Raw genomic sequence first — 17,354 nt, 5'->3', positions numbered from 1 at the left:
GTCTATGGGGTTTTCTTGGCAAAGATACTGAAGTGGTTTTCATCAATTAAACTTATATTTTTTAAAAAAGAAAATACTAGTGTTGTGTTCCATATAAGCCATACAAATAGTAGAGATACTTAAAGAGACTATGAGCTCAAAAAATCCTGGGAACCCTGAGTTGAGTCCCTTTGTCACTTCCTACTCTGTACTTTGAAAGAAAAGCATAACAGAGGGGACCATGTGCTGTTATTCTGAACTACAGGTCTTGACTGAACAGGTTTAGTCTGAGACTGTCAGGGACTGAAGCTATTAGTGTCTTCGTGGGTTTTTGTTTACCAACTATATAACATTGAAAAATATGTTTATCTTTCCTGAACTTCAGTAAGTGAAATGCCTAGGACCACTCAGTTAATAAATGTCAAAACCAGAGACCAAATTTAGTTCTTCTGGTTCCATCCAAGTCCAGAGCTACTTTTTTTTTTTTTTGTTACTGTACCATGAATCTTCTCTATGACATCTCACAAGTAGTATTAAGGTACAAAGTATTTTGAGGATTCAAGAAAAAAGATTCTGTTTGATAATGGAAGACTTCATGGAGGGGCTGGCCCTTAAAGATGGCTAAGATTTTGACAGAAAGATGGGGGACGGGGTGGCAGAGAAGGGTTAGGGATCGTATTCCAAACTGAGAAAACAGTACAAATTAAGATGTGCAAGCTAAAAAGCATTGGACATATTCAGGGAACACTTAACAGTCTTAATATCTCTGAACCATGAGATACGTATAATAGAGTAAAAGGACATAAGGCTGGAAAGGTGGAGTGGACCTGGATTAGGAGGACTTTTGATGCCAGGCTAAGGGAAGTAAATACTATTACAATATTTAGTAAGTTGAATCTTATATTATTGTGAAGAAGTAAGATCAACTCCCCCCATCCCTTCCCAAAGTCCTCCAAATAGATCTAGGAAAGACATCAGACTGAATTCTGATGGGAAAATTCAGGGGAAAGTCAACAATTCGTCCAGACCAGTTTAGCAGAGAGGTCCGTGGACACTGGGGAAGTAGTCTGTCCAGGAGCACACCAAGAACACTCCAGTCCCTAGGAATTGTCCATGCTCTCAGACTCATACTGGGTATCCATACAGGGTGCAGGAGCAGATAGTTACCATGAAGCAACTTGGTTGTCCATTCCAAATTATAAATCTGTGGCTTACTGAGAAGGCTTGCACCCAGGGATGACATTCTATGGTAGGAAATGGTCTGTAGGGTTTAAGCAAATTCAAAAGCAAGGTGCTTTCTGAGTGTAACTGAGACCCCCAAGAGCAGAGGTGGGTATCACTTCCAGTTTCTAGCCTAGTCTGAAGCCAGCAGAGGAACAACCAGGTCAGAAATCCCTGACCAAAGCAAAGCCTGCAATTCAGTTACTCTCAGCAGGGAGAGATGACAAGCTGACTGATCATGGTTGAGCCCAACAGCAGTCTCCTTGTGCTCAGACCCAAACCCAGGTCAGGGACCTACAGAGCTGCCTTAGACCAAGATGGCAGCAATCAGACTTTGTCTTGAACCAGACCACTTTAAGAGTACTGCAAATTTGCAGGTACATAGCCTACTCCTGAGATCCTGGAGTTCTCTAAATATACCATCATATCACCTACAAAAGGTGATCATTTTATTTCTTCATTGCTTATTCTTTTTCAAGTGCAATGTTGAATAATTATGGTGATAGCAGACACATCCTTATTTCATTCTTAATTTTACTGGAAAGGCTTCTAGTTTAATCCCCATGACAGAAAATGCTTGCTCCTAATTTTAGGTAGATACTACTTATCATTTTAAGGAAAACTCCATTTACTCCTATGTTTTCTAGTATTTTTAGTAGGATGAGTGTTGTATCTTGTCATAAAAAAAATCTTTTTTTGCATCTATTGAGATGTTCACGTGAATTTTGTTTTGTTATTGATATGGTCAGTTGTAGCTTTCCTGATATTAAATCAGTCCTTATTTTCTGGTATAAATCTAACATGGTCATAATTTATAATATTTGTGATGTTGCTGTAAACTCCTTGCTTGTACTTTAAAATTTTTTGCATCAGTATTCACTGGGGAAATTGGTTTGTAGTTTACTTTCCGTTTTTGCTCTTTGTAGTTTAGGTATCAAAGGAATTCGGTAGAACTCCTTTACATATTTATTCTGACATTTTGTGTAGTATTGGAGTATTGGAATTAATTGTTCTTTAAATATTTGTAGAATTCACTTTTAAATCCATCTGTTCTTTTTTTTTTCCTTAGGGGGATTGTTTATAGCTTGTTCAATTTCTTTAGTTATTTAATTTATCCTATTTCTTTTTCTGTTAATCTGGGCAATATATATGTTTGTAAATATTCACTCATCTCATTATGAGAAAATAAAATGTTAATTTTGTTATTTTATACTTGTTTTCATTTGGTAAATGAGTCTGTTCTGTAACTTTATTTTATATTTTGTGTAACACCCTAAGTCCTTTACTCGGTCTCTGAGTGAAGAAGCCCATGAGTTAAGTTCAGTCTTCCTCTCCCAGATGGAAAAGTTCAGTTTTCCTATCAATCATTTTAAAGGAAAACTCTGAGTACATACAAAATCCAGTTACTTTTCATTAAAGAAGTACTCTGAGCTAAGTTTAGAAATTCAGTGCTCTCATAAAAAACTTTAATTCAAAGAGAACTGTTATTTCAGCACCACCTGCCAATCACTCTTTGTCAAGGAAGCTTGTTTTCTCCTACACCATTAACTACACCTGTTGTGTCCGCTTAGTGAAATCCCTCGGTGAGGTGGCTGGGGTGGGAGTCGGCGGTGAGCCGCACGGTCTCCGCGGCCGGCGCTGGTTGGATCACAATAGGTGTGCCCAGGGCCTCCCTGTCCTCAGACCGCAGCTGCGCCTCCAGGTCCTCGGAGGAGACGTGGGGCTCTCGGCCGGCGCCTTCCGGAGCCTTAGGTTTGCACTTTCCGCAGCAGAAGTTAAAGCAGCAGCACAGGCAGCAGCAACAGTAGCACGCGGTCAGGGCCCCGCAGCCGAGAAACAGGGCCTTGGCCCACCAGCTGGAGAGCACGAAGTAGGTGTGCACGTTCTCCTCCCCGAACTGCTCGGCCACGTAGAGGCCCAAGGAGCCGTACTTGTCGTAGATGGTCCTTTTGGTGGCGTCGGTCAGGATTGCGTGCGCCTGGTTGATCTCCTTGAACTTGTCCGCGGCTTCTGGGTTATCCGGGTTCTTGTCCGGGTGGTATTTCAGCGCAAGCTTCCTGTAGGACTTTCTTACGTCGTCCGAGGTTGCGCTCTTGTCCAGCCCGAGGACGCGGTACAGTGACTCTCCAGAGGTAGAAAGCGAAGTCTGCCTGGGCTCGGCCATGTTATGCTAATCCGCCCCGGCCAAGGCCGGCCCTCCAGCTGGGCTGGGCCCCGCTCCGCCGGGCCGGGCTGGTCCCCGCGTGCTCCGGCTGCGCCCCGGGGCCGGGCCTGGGCCGCACTGCCCAGTCAGCGCTCCTCCGCCTGAGCCTGGGCCGCGGCGGCAGCGCCCCTGTTGTCTCCGTGAGCCAGCGGGGGCCATTCCAGGAAATAGGTTTTCTCTAGCAGTTGTACAACGAGAGGAAACTTGCTGCCCACCGTTCGCGGTGCCTGCAGTAAGCTGGTGGGTAACAGCAATCAGCGTTGCCGGGATGGAAGGGAGGAGTTCTTACCTGCCCATAGTCCAGACTTTCCGCCAATCATATTATCCCCGTCCCTATGATGCTGTCAGTCCTTTAACCAATCACATTGTTTTCCCACCTAGCACCTTCTGTTCTTGGTTCTGTGCTAAGAAAGGCTGCTGTTCCTCCTCTGGGTCATTGGCCGGAAAGAGGTCAGTCACTTGGCCCTCTTTGTTAGCAAATTCATGCTTTACTAATAAACTGATTGTGCTCAGAGCTTTGTGCCTTAGTCTAGCTGATTTTACCCGTGACAGTTAATTGCCAGTTTTATTGGCATGTAGTTGAACAAAATAGTTCCTAATAATTGCTTTAATTTCATCTTCATTAGTTGTTCATTTGTCCTTTTCATTTTTGAGACTGGTGTTAGTTTTCTTCTTTCATTTTTAAATTGTAAATTAACCAATGCTTTATCTCTTTTACTTTTAAAAAAAAACCAGTTTCTAGTTTTAGTTATTAATTTAGGAGTTTTTAGTTCAATTAGATTTTTTACTCTCATTTTTATTAATCTCCTTTGATTTTCATGATTACTATTTTGGAGTTTAATTGGGGATTTACATTTGTTGTTTTGTTTTGTTTTTTAGTTTCATACCCAATTCATTGATGTCTTTTTCCCTCATCGATATAAGCATTTACAGATATACAATTTCCCTAAGTTCTGCTTTGGTTGCATCCCACAAAGTTTGGTATGTTGTCACATTGTTGTCGTTACCTTTTATGAAATCATCAATTGTTTCTGTGATTTGTTCTTTGACCCACTTATTCTTTAGAGTCAGATTGAGTTGGGGTGATGATGGGGAAAAGGGGAGAGTGGCTAGTGCTGAGGAGATTGCCAAGAGAGAATTGAGATCAAGGGATTGAAAGTCATAGTGTGAAGGAAGAACAAAATATTTTTAAAAAGGGCATTAACTAGATCTAATATGATAGGCCACTGCCTAATTTCTAACACAACCTTAAATTCTCTTTGCTGGGGCTGCAGTGCTTCTGTAACCATCAATGTACACCAGAGGACCAGAATGGATTTCCATGAATAAGGTTGCCCTCAGTCCCAGTGTCTGGTAGGGGAAGGACTGTCTAAAGAAGTGGAGGATGTTGAAACCTCTTCAACAATATATAAAAAAGACTCCATCAGTTCCTCCTGGAGAAAGTAAGGCCCCAGACATGAGGAAGGGGACAAAAAACCTGTGCCAGTCCCTTGCCACTTAGAAATCACCTGAACATGTCACCTGAGACTTAGGCTGGGGTTGAGACTCCCCAGTTGTGCCAATCTCTGTCATAAGGCTGGGTGTGTAGTAACACTACTCACCTCTTCAGCTTCAAACCCAAATAATTTAATTCCATCTTTTCTACTATTCCATAACTGAACTGTCCACCCAGGAATGGATTCCCATGATTTCTATTGTAATTTGGTGACTAATCTATTAACTTTCCTGGGGTATGGTTTCTGAGGCTCAAAACATATTGTGCTGAAGGTGGGAGACCTTGATTATTCCCCATATATCTCTGCTTTAACTGTCTTTTTAATACTAGTCTGATTTGAATGACCTCAGAGGGTCCACATCCTCTGTCTCCTCCTCAGACTCAGATTTGTTTCTCACTCCTCATCTGAATCCATTTTCTCCAGGGCCTATTCTCAGAGTCCCAATTCTTAGATGTTATAACACATTATAATATCTTTACCTTGGTATTTGGTGCCCTCTATAACCCTTGCAAATGTGTTTTTATTCTTTCATTTTTTACAGCCATATCCTTCATTAACTGGGAAGAAGTAGTCCACATATCTTTTTCTAGCACTACATCTTTTTCTGATTCTGATTCTGATTCTGATTTTCTGATTCTGATTCTACATCTAATTCTGATTAGCCTCAGCAGCTGACTATTGCTCAGTGACATAGTGCAAAGCAAACTCAACCCTTGTGGAGTCTTGGGGGCATCTCCCCACTTCCTATGTAGCCCATACGAATCTATTACTTAGGTCACTGGTGTCCACATTCCTGTAGGTGGCTATCAGGAATCTCACTAGCACTTCCCAGCCATTTCCTGGGAATCTTACAGACCATAACAGTTGTGGATCAAGACACCAAAGTATCCAATTACATCTGCTTGTGACAAAGGAATTTAAAGGAAAAAGGCACACAAAGCCAAGGTGATCAGTTCCTGTTTTATCAGGGGACTTACTTACAAGAGGCCCTCTGCAGTTAGCCCCTTGTGACTGACAGCAAGAAAGCAGGGAATATCTCTGGTATAAGTCCATGCAGGGACTTAGTCTTTAAGCTGTTCATGATTTTTATTGAAACTGCTTAAGAAGGGAGAGGGTTAAGTAAAAGTAAGTAGTGTCTAACAATGTTCAACCAGGATGGAGCTGGCTGTTGCCCACGTATCAGTTGAGAATATAGCCTTTCTTGCTCCTAACTGCGATCATAATGTGTTAAACTTACACCAGTGCAAAAGCTTGTTTTGCTTATCTTTTTAATAGGGTTTTGCTGCTGTTCTTAATTAGTGAGAATGAGGGAAAGGGAGAGGAGACATATTTTTGCTGACTGAAAAAATTTAAAAAATTAAATTAAAATTATGAATTAGACAAATATGAAAATTTTTCTTGGGGGAGAGGATTTAGGTTTTCCAGTATAATTGATTAGTCACAGGATGAAATCACAGATGATGAGAAGTCAATGTCTTGATGAGGTATTAACAATTTGTCATCCCTTTGAGAGGTATGAACAACTCTCCCTGACTGACATTTGAGGAAGCAATAGCATTAGAAAAACAAATATTAGTTGTATTCTTAGGTGATCCTTAAAAGGCTTAGTCTGAGAATTTATTAGCTTAAAAGAGTCTAGAAAGGGCCAGCAATTGAGGAAGAACCTGGTCCCTGAAAAGTAATCACTCTCAAAATTCTGGTCTACAACAAAGAGACACTGAGGCTCACTCCTAGAAGTTTGAGTTTATTAGGGAAACCAGTGGTCCCTAAGAAATTGGATCCAAGACTCACCTCAGTAGTCATGGATCCCTCCTGCTTGAGGGAATGAGAAAGCACTAAAAATAGAATGAGGTAGAACAATTCTTTGATTGGTCAATTCCAAAGAGGGAAAATTTACATGATTGGACAAGGAGAAGAAGTGGAATTCCATGTTTGACTAAAGGAAGGAACTCCAGTATTAAGTCAAGGGAGATGTCCCTCAAATGTCACTGTTTAGTCCATGTTTAGGCAACAGGATTCTGGGACTTTCCATAAGCATGTTATGAACATTAGGTGCAAAGGAACATTGAAAATGGGGAAACTGATTTTCTGGAACATAGCAACTCCCAAAGTACATTCATAGGAGAGGAGATTGGGGGAGGGGAAAGGAAAGGGTATTATAGCAAGTCTCTACCTCTGTCCCTAACATCAGCTTAAATATTTGGTATAAAATTATCTTATAAATCATTTAAAAGCAATATAATCATCAATGCATGGATATTATCATTAATACATAGTGGGTTAATTATTTCCAACATGCATAATTCTTATCCTGACAAACTTAATTCCATCCTACTTATCTTAATTAAAGACAATCCCTGATACCTATAAATCACAGTGAACTGGGCAGGTACTATCAAATTGAGTAAGGGTATCAAAATTATTCTCACAGGATGGAATTTCTTTTTCTTTCCCCCATTGCCATATTGTTCAATACATCATGAACACAGAGACAATCTTTTGACTAGAGTCATCCTCATGGGGTAAGAACTTTAGCAGCAAAGAAAAGAGTCAATTATGACTCGAGGGAGATAGACTTGGTAATGGAGAATCAAACTAGAGAAGACTCCACAAAGAGACAACGGACTTGGAGGTCCTTGAATTGTGGAATGGCGAGTTGACTTGGCCGCTTGTATTCCCTATATAATGTGCCTCATTTCTATTGTACCCAGAGTCTGCTTTTCCTGTGGACATTGCATGTATTTATGGGAGTATGTACCCCTAGGTGGAAGGAAGAGAATGTTTTATAGCTACTTTTCCTGCTATGTAATTTTAGTAAATACTTTGGCTAAGAGCCAATTGTTTTTTGTGTCTAACTGTTAAGGGAAATACACCAGTAGGGATCTTCTGAACTATAGTATTAAGAGTAAAGACCCATAATGTAAACCTTGATAATGTTTAATATAAAATTTTGGAATAATCTCTTTGTTCTCTCTGAAGCAAACTCAGAGAATGCCTCTTCCTATGTCAACAAAGCCAGCCAAGGCTGACTCTACATTCCTTAGGAGACCTTTAACCTAATACACTATCTTGAATAATGGGACTTTCCTTTATATCTTATTATCTATAGACATATACTATGTTATGGCATATTAATGGTAAAGAAAATATAGACATCTTAGGTCATAATTTCTATTGAACTTTGTTTACCCTCTCCTATGTCAGTTATTTGTTTAGGGCAGGAAGCCTGCCACTCACTAGTGGTGGGATTTCTTTCCTTGTCACATATGTTTACGCAGCCTGGAATCGCAAGGCCCAACTGACATTACTTTTGTTAATTGTCTTGTCTTACTGAATTTATGATTTGTTCAACTAGGAGAGTTCCTTTCTCATGGCAAAATGTATATAAGCCAGAGGATTTCTGCACTGGGTAGCCAGAACATTTCTGGCTCTATAATGCATTATGTTACCGTTTTCTTTAATAGGGAATTGATTAATTAATTAAATCATAAATTGTATGCATTTAGCCTGTTGCCTTTTCTTTAACCAAGTTTTCAGGTCAACAGTTATGGCGCCCAAACGTGGATTGGAACAGAGGAACACGATGGACATTTCCTCATCTCGCCAACGCCAGGACTCTGGCGCCAATAGGAACTATTTTTCCTAGAGTCCTGGGCCTTGATGGGGTCAGGGTAAGTCCTTCCATTCCCAGCTTCCAAGGAACTCTCACTTTAAATTCCCTTTAAGGGAAACTCTGGGGACCGGAGACCAAGTCGCGTTAAATCGCTCTGTATTACTTAGGTCTCCTCTGGTGATCGATCTCAGGAAAATTAGTACAGGTATTGCTAGCACTATTGTCAATCAACTAAAGATAGCCCTAAATGATGTTGGCCACCACAGGGCTCTTTTGGACCGGTCAAAGTTACTTTATCTTACAACCAAATTAAGAAAGGCCAACAAAACAACTAGCCAGCAGCGAGAGTGTTTCATCTTGGGCTTGCTGACTTGGATGAATGAGAACAAAAGACAGGTAGCCTCTTCCCTGTAAGGCTGGTAGCTGCTTCAGTACCTAGCCGTGTCCTGGCAAAAATCCTTTCTTCTTCAAGGGCTCCAGTATGTCCTTCCCTTCACTCCCTCCGTCCTATTCCTCACCCCTTTCCTTCCTCCCCCTCCCCTTGAAGGCATCTGATCTGGGGAAACTGACGGCACCTAGATGCAATCTTTCCCCCTCGCCTTCCCCTACCTTAGACCTGAGGAAGGCAGCCTCTGTTCAAGCCTCTGTTGCCTCCCTCCTCCCCATTTCCCCTCCCCGCTTTCCCGTAAGGGCTCTGGTCCTGAAAAGGACAGTTACAATCCACCTAAGAACTAGAGGCCTGAACCTATTCCCATGGGGCCTGTTTCTTTAAGACAGTCATAAACTTTGGGGCACCAAGGCTCCCCAACCCTCCAAAGACCTCAGGGGTGCTCTGAGCAAAGGCTACAGGATTCCCCTTTATTATCAGACCTTGGATTCTTGCAATATCCTTTCCTCAGAATAATAGCTAATTCACAATGGGGATTTCTAGCAAGCTTCTAATTGCCTTCTCTCTCTGGGTTGTTTTTTTGTGACTACATTTGTATTTGTCCTGTTGTCAGTTTGTCTGTTGGTGTATATCCCTGTCTGTATCATGTGTGCTGTGAATGAGTGTGTTATCTTGTAAGATTTAAATGCAAGCAGCCAGACTTCAGCAGCTGCAGCTAGGGAAATAAATTAACAAACAAAATTTTAACACTTTTCCTTGTTGTTCTGGTCTAGCCAACCTGGAATTACAATGGAAAGTTAGATCACCTTAGGTAAAATCATTTTAGCAGATTTGTATGTTGTAAATTAATCAGAAATATTTTGGGAACTGATCATTTGAAATTACTCCTAACATTGTGAGTAGCCCACCTTTCTAGGTAAAGCTTGGAAATGCCACCTAGGTCATAGACATTCCTCCCACCCTGTCCCAGCAGCTGCATATCACCTTAGGGGCTCAGTAAATTCTGCTGCTGTGGGGGGTTGGGGGAGATGGATAAATCAGGCCTGTAGCAAGCATTCTCTAAACTCTGCCTGCGAAAGTCACCACTGGGACATCAGTTTCTCTGCTCGTGGTAAGCTTCACTTCTCTGTTCAGTCGCAAAAAGTATTTTATCTCTGTTTGACCCATTTTCTGATTTGTAAAAACAATTATGCTTGTTTTTTATGGGATCAAAATGATAAAATGATTGTAAAATGCTTAACGTAATGACTGGTATATGTTACATACAACATTATTATCTTTCTAATGTAATTGTTACCTTTGAAGTGGTTTTAATTGCTAAAAGTAATAAGATCAATAATTTCTGGAAATGCAAATTATACCATCTGCAGTTATTGTTGTGTTAAAACTGTATTTCTAGGATTGTATTTCTGAATTTCTCTTAGATTGTGAAAATTGAGTGACCACTGTAATCTAGAAATAGTGTTAGACAAAGCAATTTTTAATTTGAATGTTGTTGAAACTAAAAGATGTTGGGAAAATTGTGTAACACCAGTTATGTTGCTTTATCAGTCCTGCTAACTTTGTCTTATGATGTTTTGTAATTGCCATTTAGGAAAATCACGTATTTTCACCTTTGTTTAAAAAAAAAAAGAGGTTAAAGCTAAAGAATTTGGATATCTTCTATGAAGTTGTAGGATTGTTAACTAAGTTATTTGGGATTATTGTTTTAATGCTGAAACCTAAAATTGTTAAGTGATTCCTGTGTATGGAAAGGAGGGAATGGAGTGAAAACTTTATTTAGGTTCCCTCTGCCCATTCAGAACAGTCCCACAATGGAGTGAAAGCTTTATTTAAATTCCTTCTGTTCATTCAGAACAGTCCTCCCATTCCTGTGGGTAAGATCATCAGTCTTAGTAAAGGAATTTGGTTGGTTAATGCAAATTCTAAACAATGAATATTACTTGTGCAGAAGTTGTAATAGATAGAGAAAATTTTTAATAATTGGCTTTTACATTAGTAAAGTTTTAAATCTGAGAAGGAAAGATGTTAAATGGAATCCCTTATGTGTGTGTCCTGGTAAATCTTTATTGTTTATTGTAACTCCAAGAGAGTGGAAATAACTGTTATCTGACTGTAAGTTGTGATTAGTGAGACTTGCTGTTTAAAGAAAAAGGCATTTGGTACCATAACTATTTTTGGTTTTGAGTTTGAATTTGCGTACAGTTGTCTGCATTAAATCAGTATCTGAGACACATGCCACAAAGGAATATTTCTCACCTGACTAAACACTGAGGGGACAATTCTAGACTCAATCTACGATGGGATCCCCCTGGCTCAGTTTCCCTATTGTGTTCCTTTAAAAAGCAATGTTTCTCACCTGACTATTCCTGAGTCTGGCTATGAAAAAGATAGTGCATGATTGGAGAATTTCACTCCTATCTGAATTCAAACAGAGTAAAAGATGTTTTATCCTGTCATATTTTGTATGTCATATGTCCCTGCTTTTCCCTTCTATAGCAAATTTCTATGGTCAATAACAAGTGACCAGCAAAACATGTGAGCCTTTTGTGTAATCTTACTGGGAAATCTAATATTATTTTTATCTGAAATTAGAACATGGGCAGAAGTTTATGTAAACTACTTAAGACTTATCTTAAGATGTTCCCATTGTTTAAAAGGATTTTAAAAGCAACAGTGTTTTTCTGTGAGTCAGTCTCATATCTAAGAATACTGTAATAATTAAGAATTCAGTTTGTTATAATACTTTGGAAATTCATATTACTTAAGAACATTTTTGTAATAACTCAGCTTTAATGAATTCCAGTTGTAAAGGTTTATTTCTGCTTAAGAAAAAAAAAAGAGATATCAAGGATTTTAAAAGTTTCCAACTAGTTTTCTTCATAAGAGTTTAGTGAACATCAGAGTAAATTTTAAACTGTTTTTAAGAAAGGGAAATACTTTTAGAAAACATATTTTGAAAAAATCATGTGTGATTCTTTGAAAGCCTACTAAAATTTCAAAAATAATATACTGTTAAAATTAAGCTGTTTTGATCTGAATTTGTAGTCATTCTGTGGTCTAAGTTAGAGTTAAAATCTGCATTTGGACTTATTATATGTAAAATATTTAATTCCTGAAGTATCTCATTCTTCCAGAGTAAGTATAATTAGGGAAGAATAACAACTTATGAAACAGACATAATTCCATCAAACTATAAATTTAGTCATTAACCTCTTTGTTTTGTTTAAGCTGGAATGAGATTCCAGTACAGTTATGCTAGCAAAAAGTAATAACTTATGAGCTATCTTGTCTTATGGGTAAAATGTAAAAGCAAGTGGAAGAATAGGATTGAGAGATTTGGAAAGACAAATTAAGTTCCGCTTAAAACTATGAAAGTTAGATAAATTTTAAGTATAAATATGCGTTCTCTTAACCTCTGTTGCTCCTAGATAGTTGTTCTGGATACTTTTGTGTCAGTTTCAGATGGTTTAAAGAGTGAGGAAGCATTTTATCTGAGGGATACCAGCCAATATTTATTTGCTATATAAGACTGGGACTGCAATTTACTATTGTTTGAAGCTCTAATTACAGGAATACTTGTCTAAGTTATCATAAAGCCAATTGACATGTGCTGCAGGATAACGGTGGATGCTTGGAAAGGTTTTGAAGACGACCTTGGACACGGCCTAGGTAGGATCTTCCTAACTTTATTTTCCAAATGTGCTATTTCCTTTCTGAAAAAGGAAATTCCCCACCTGATTACCTCTAAGGCCTGCTTTCAGCACCTTGTAACCTCATGATTACATGTCAGATAATAGCTTATTCCTGGAATCAACCAGAACTAAGGAGATTCTTTCCTTCTGTTAACATTGTCCCTCTTTTTCTTTTATGGCAAATCTTTATAATCAAGAAGTTCTGAAAGTACAATACTAAGTCTATCAAATAATAAATGGAAATTGGAGCATCTCTGAGTTATTATAATGGGGTGCAGGAATGAATAGCTTACAACTTTAACCTATAATCCTGGCCAAATAAATAAATATAATAGAGATAACATCGAGGAAATGATTAGATCAGGTAATAAGACAAAGATGTAATGTGATAGATGTCTAATTAAATAGAGTAACAAAATTTTGAGTAAAAATAACAGGATCAGCCTGATTCCTCTAAGAATTATATGCAAATACATATGATTGACTTCTAAAATTTGTCATACTTTTGATAATAAGACCTCAAATATGGATTTTTGCATAAAACTGGTACAGGATAGTAGTAAAAGCAAGTGAAATTATATCTTCTCCATTAAAATATCTGTCCAATAAGTTAAAAGGCAGATGAGTTCATTATGTAGTTGAACCTTCACATTTTAAAAGATTCTTACTCCAGGTGCAAGATTTAGATAAAGACAGAAACAGCAAATAATGTGAACCGAAATTTTCTGAAATTTCAAAAATGGAGAACAAATTTTAAGTAATTGTACTAATTTATATTGTCAGAAGTATCTGGGAACTTCTAGATTTGAACCAGAAAAGCAGAATTCTCTTTTTTGAACTGTCCCAAGAATAAAACCTATTGTCAAAGAAAAGATATCTAGGTATCAGATAACTACATGAGAAATCTGGGATTCAAATTTAAATGAAAATTAAGAATGGATTACTGGGATACAAGGAACTTAATGTTAATTAACTTTGAAATAATAATTGCATTGATTTGTATGGTTCATGTTTAATTTTCTTGTTTATATTGGTGACATGTAAATCTCCCTTCCAAAACTAGTCTATTCTGAGCCATCTAAGTTTTAATCTGTACCTGACAATGTAAAAATATAATTTGTGAACTGTAAAAAATCTTCACTGTGTTGTTTGAACCTAGCCCTGCATAGCTGGGAAGCTGAACTATTGCTAAGTGTCTTTAGCCATGTTAACTATGTTGTATTATTTCATTTCAGTTATCAAACCATGTTTTCTGGGAGACCCTGTCAAGTTTTCTGTATAGACTCTTGGATCCATCTGTCACCTCCATTGCTCCTACTCCTGAGTGGACTGTGCCCTCCAATTTTGAAGAGGCCTGAAGAAGATGCCATCAGACATAGACAACTTTCCCAAGAGCCTGGACCAGATTTGCATGAAGAGTAACTCTCACACTATTGGTTATTTAGAGGTTTTTTTCATATCTTTGTTGGTCTACAGGCGAAGCCTTCGGCTTGCCTTTGACCAAAAGGAGGGAATGATAATGTTTAATATAAAATTTTGGAATAATCTCTTTGTTCTCTCTGAAGCAAACTCAGAGAATGCCTCTTCCTATGTCAACAAAAGCCAGCCAGGGCTGACTTAACATTCCTTAAGAGACCTTTAACCTAAGACACTATCTTGAATAACGGGACGTTTTCCATATCTTAATATTTGTAGACATGTACTATGTTATGGCATGTTAATGGTAAAGAAAACACAGACATCTTAGGTCGTAATTTCTATTGAACTTTGTTTACCCTTTCCTATGTCAGTTATCTGTTTAGGGCAGGAAGCCTGCCACTCACTAGTGGTGGGATTTCTTTCCTTGTCACCAAGACATATGTTTACACAGCCTGGAATCGCAAGGCCCAACCAACATTACTTTGTTAATTGTCTTGTCTTACTGAATTTATGATTTGTTCAACTAGGAGAGTTCCTTTCTCACGGCAAAATGTATATAAGCCAGAAGATTTCTGCACTGGGTAGCCAGAACATTTCTGGCTCCATAATGCATTAAGTTACTGTTTTCTTTAATAGGGAATTGATCAATTAATTAATTAAATCATAAAATGTATGCATTTAGCCTGCTGCCTTTTCTCTAACCAAGTTCTTAGGTCAACACTTATTATCTATAGACATATACTATGTTATGGTATTTTAATGGTAAAGAAAATGTAGACATCTTAGGTCGTAATTTCTGTTGAACTTTGTTTACCCTTTTGCCAGGCCTAGAGGCCTGAGGGCTACCCGAGTCTTACCTTACCTCTATCGCAGGTCTTCAGCTGGCCAAACCGGATAAACGTATGAGAGAAGACTTTCCGGAGTCGAACAAGGGTTAGGCTTTATTCAGGGTCTCGGTTACATGTGCAGGGGAAGCTCTTTCTTAGGAAGGAGAGAGAAAATCTCCCAAGGAGGCAAAGATCTTACGATAAGAGATTGGAAGCAGAAGTGTAAGTGGGGAGAGAGGGGGAGGAGAGAGCGAAGAGAGGGAAAACGGAGCCCTCTGTCCTGTAAGGGCCCCTCCCGAGCTAAGAGAGCCTTCAGGCTTTCCTGATCCTAATTAAGCTCTCCAGCCGCATAGTTTGCACCTGAATACCGTGCCTGTTAGATAACAATAGGTGTGCCCAGATCCGGGACAGTCTCGAGGGGGATGCTCCTCCCATCACGTTTCTCACTGGAAGAGGCGGAAATACACGAGATTGCTCGGTCTCACTCCTCGATTCCCTGCTGTTTTATGGGGGGCCTCATGAGAACTCTAAGATTTAGAAGTTCCCACCTTTACCCGCCCGAGACTGTCCACATGGAATTGAGCTTCCATCCCCAGCACCCTTTCCTATGTCAGTTATCTGTTTAGGGCAGGAAGCCTGCCACTCACTAGTGGTGGGATTTCTTTCATTGTCACCAAGACATATGTTTACACAGCCTGGAATCGCAAGGCCCAACTGACATTACTTTGTTAATTGTCTTGTCTTACTGAATTTATGATTTGTTCAACTAGGAGAGTTCCTTTCTCATAGCAAAATGTATATAAGCCAGAAGATTTCTGCACTGGGTAGCCAGAACATTTCTGGCTCCATAAAGCATTATGTTACCATTTTCTTTAATAGGGAATTGATCAATTAATTAATTAAATCATAATATGTATGCATTTAGCCTGTTGCCTTTTCTTTAACCAAGTTTTCAGGTCAACAACCTCCAAGTCTAAGTCTTCTAGGTATTGAATCATCAATTATAGATGTGGTGCTACACAAAGTAGAACAGAAAAAGAAGACTGTATAAATGAAACTGAATTTCTATTACACATTTTTTTTTTAAAGAAAAACAAAGCTTATATGTACTCCCTTCTGAATTTCCTTTTGTTCTCTTCTGCGTATTTTAAAAATATTTCACTTGTAACTCATTTGACTGGCTCTACCCTCTCAAGGCCAAGTCTCTTTTACATTTTATCCTCTTTCCACTTTCCCTCCCATCAGGATTCTCAGATACTAGAGAAGGTTGGATAGTCTCTCTTCCCTGCAATTGGCTTGAGGCCCCATAGATTGTATTCCCACCCCCATTTTAGAGAAGGAAGTTGGGAAAAATAAGCATTTACATAGTGCCTATTATGTGCCAAGCATTTTACAACTAATCTCATTTTGGGGATCTTAAAAGTAACACACCAGCTCCATTTAACCATTGAACATCAGATTGCTTTTTACCAAGCAACATCTGCTTTAAAGACAGAGCAACATCAAATATATATACATTTCCTTCACCACCTCTGGGACATAATCCCCACCACACTTCCTCAGGAGGAGAAGTGGGGATCAGACTGTCAGCACAGCACAATTCTTCCATAGTGGGCTACTTTTCCCAGACCCTTGATTGTCAAAACTTCTTCAGTGTATGACTATAAGACTCAGCCTGGATTCCTGAATCCCTGGATCTCTGTGGCTCGACTGTCAAGTCAGAGATTCTACTCTCTGCACCTAGAATGAAAAGGGTCCGAGGCAAAGGCCAAATCCCCAGGCCTTTTCTCAAGGCACATGACCAATGGGGGGAAGAAGTGGATGAGGCCCCCTTCTCCCTCTTTAATACGTGATCTCATTGTCTCCAAGTGAAGGAATCTTTTATCCATAAGCATAAATACAGCAAAAAAAATGGGTTTTTAAATATAACTTCTGTCCCAAAGCCCAGTGGTATGGGACTCTCGCCTTATTGGTGGAAATTAAAACATTGCCCTGCCTAAGGGGAGAGATGGAATTGGTGACAGATAGACCTTCAATTCTTAGTTGATCCTCTTTGGGGACTGTTCAAGCATGAGTTCCCTTTCAGGACTTTCCAAGTAAGAATCTCCTTCAGGCTGACAAGCTGAAGGAAAAGATTCTGGGATTCAGTATGGAGAATGGAGAGATCTAGTATGGCATGAATCTCACTATTCCTTGAGTGGGACAAAGGAGGTCTGAACTTTCACTTTCTCTCTCTCTCTCTCTCTCTCTCTCTCTCTCTCTCTCTCTCTCTCTCTCTCCTCTCTCCCCCTCTCCCTCTCCCTCTCCCTCTCCCTCTTCCTCTCCCTCTTCCTCTCCCTCTCCCTCTCCCTCTCCCTCACACACACACACACACACACACACACACACACATGTTTTGATGTGTGTGTAAACAGGCATGGCTAAGGAGAGGGTAAAAAGATTTAGGAAGCTTGATAGAATCAGTAAACGAACAGTCACAAGCAAAGCAAACTTTAGCTTTAAAGGATGGAACA

At 39.3% G+C, this 17,354-nt stretch overlaps 1 long non-coding RNA gene and 1 pseudogene across 1 annotated transcript; one reads left to right on the top strand and one right to left on the bottom strand.

Moving 5' to 3' along the window:
* Nucleotides 1-2,642: 2,642 nt before the first annotated feature.
* Nucleotides 2,643-3,889, bottom strand: LOC140496961 (dnaJ homolog subfamily C member 5 pseudogene; annotated as a pseudogene).
* A 263-nt stretch (nt 3,890-4,152) lies between these two features.
* LOC140496963 (uncharacterized) lies at nt 4,153-15,761 on the top strand. Its single transcript, XR_011964478.1, has 2 exons — nt 4,153-12,572; nt 13,831-15,761. It is a non-coding gene; the product is annotated as an uncharacterized lncRNA (long non-coding RNA).
* Nucleotides 15,762-17,354: the final 1,593 nt, after the last annotated feature.

This window comes from Notamacropus eugenii, chromosome 3, assembly GCF_028372415.1.
Source record: "Notamacropus eugenii isolate mMacEug1 chromosome 3, mMacEug1.pri_v2, whole genome shotgun sequence".
Classification (NCBI taxonomy): domain Eukaryota; kingdom Metazoa; phylum Chordata; class Mammalia; order Diprotodontia; family Macropodidae; genus Notamacropus; species Notamacropus eugenii.
The sequence above is the reverse complement of the archived record's forward strand: the minus strand, read 5'-3'. Positions and strand labels throughout refer to the sequence as shown.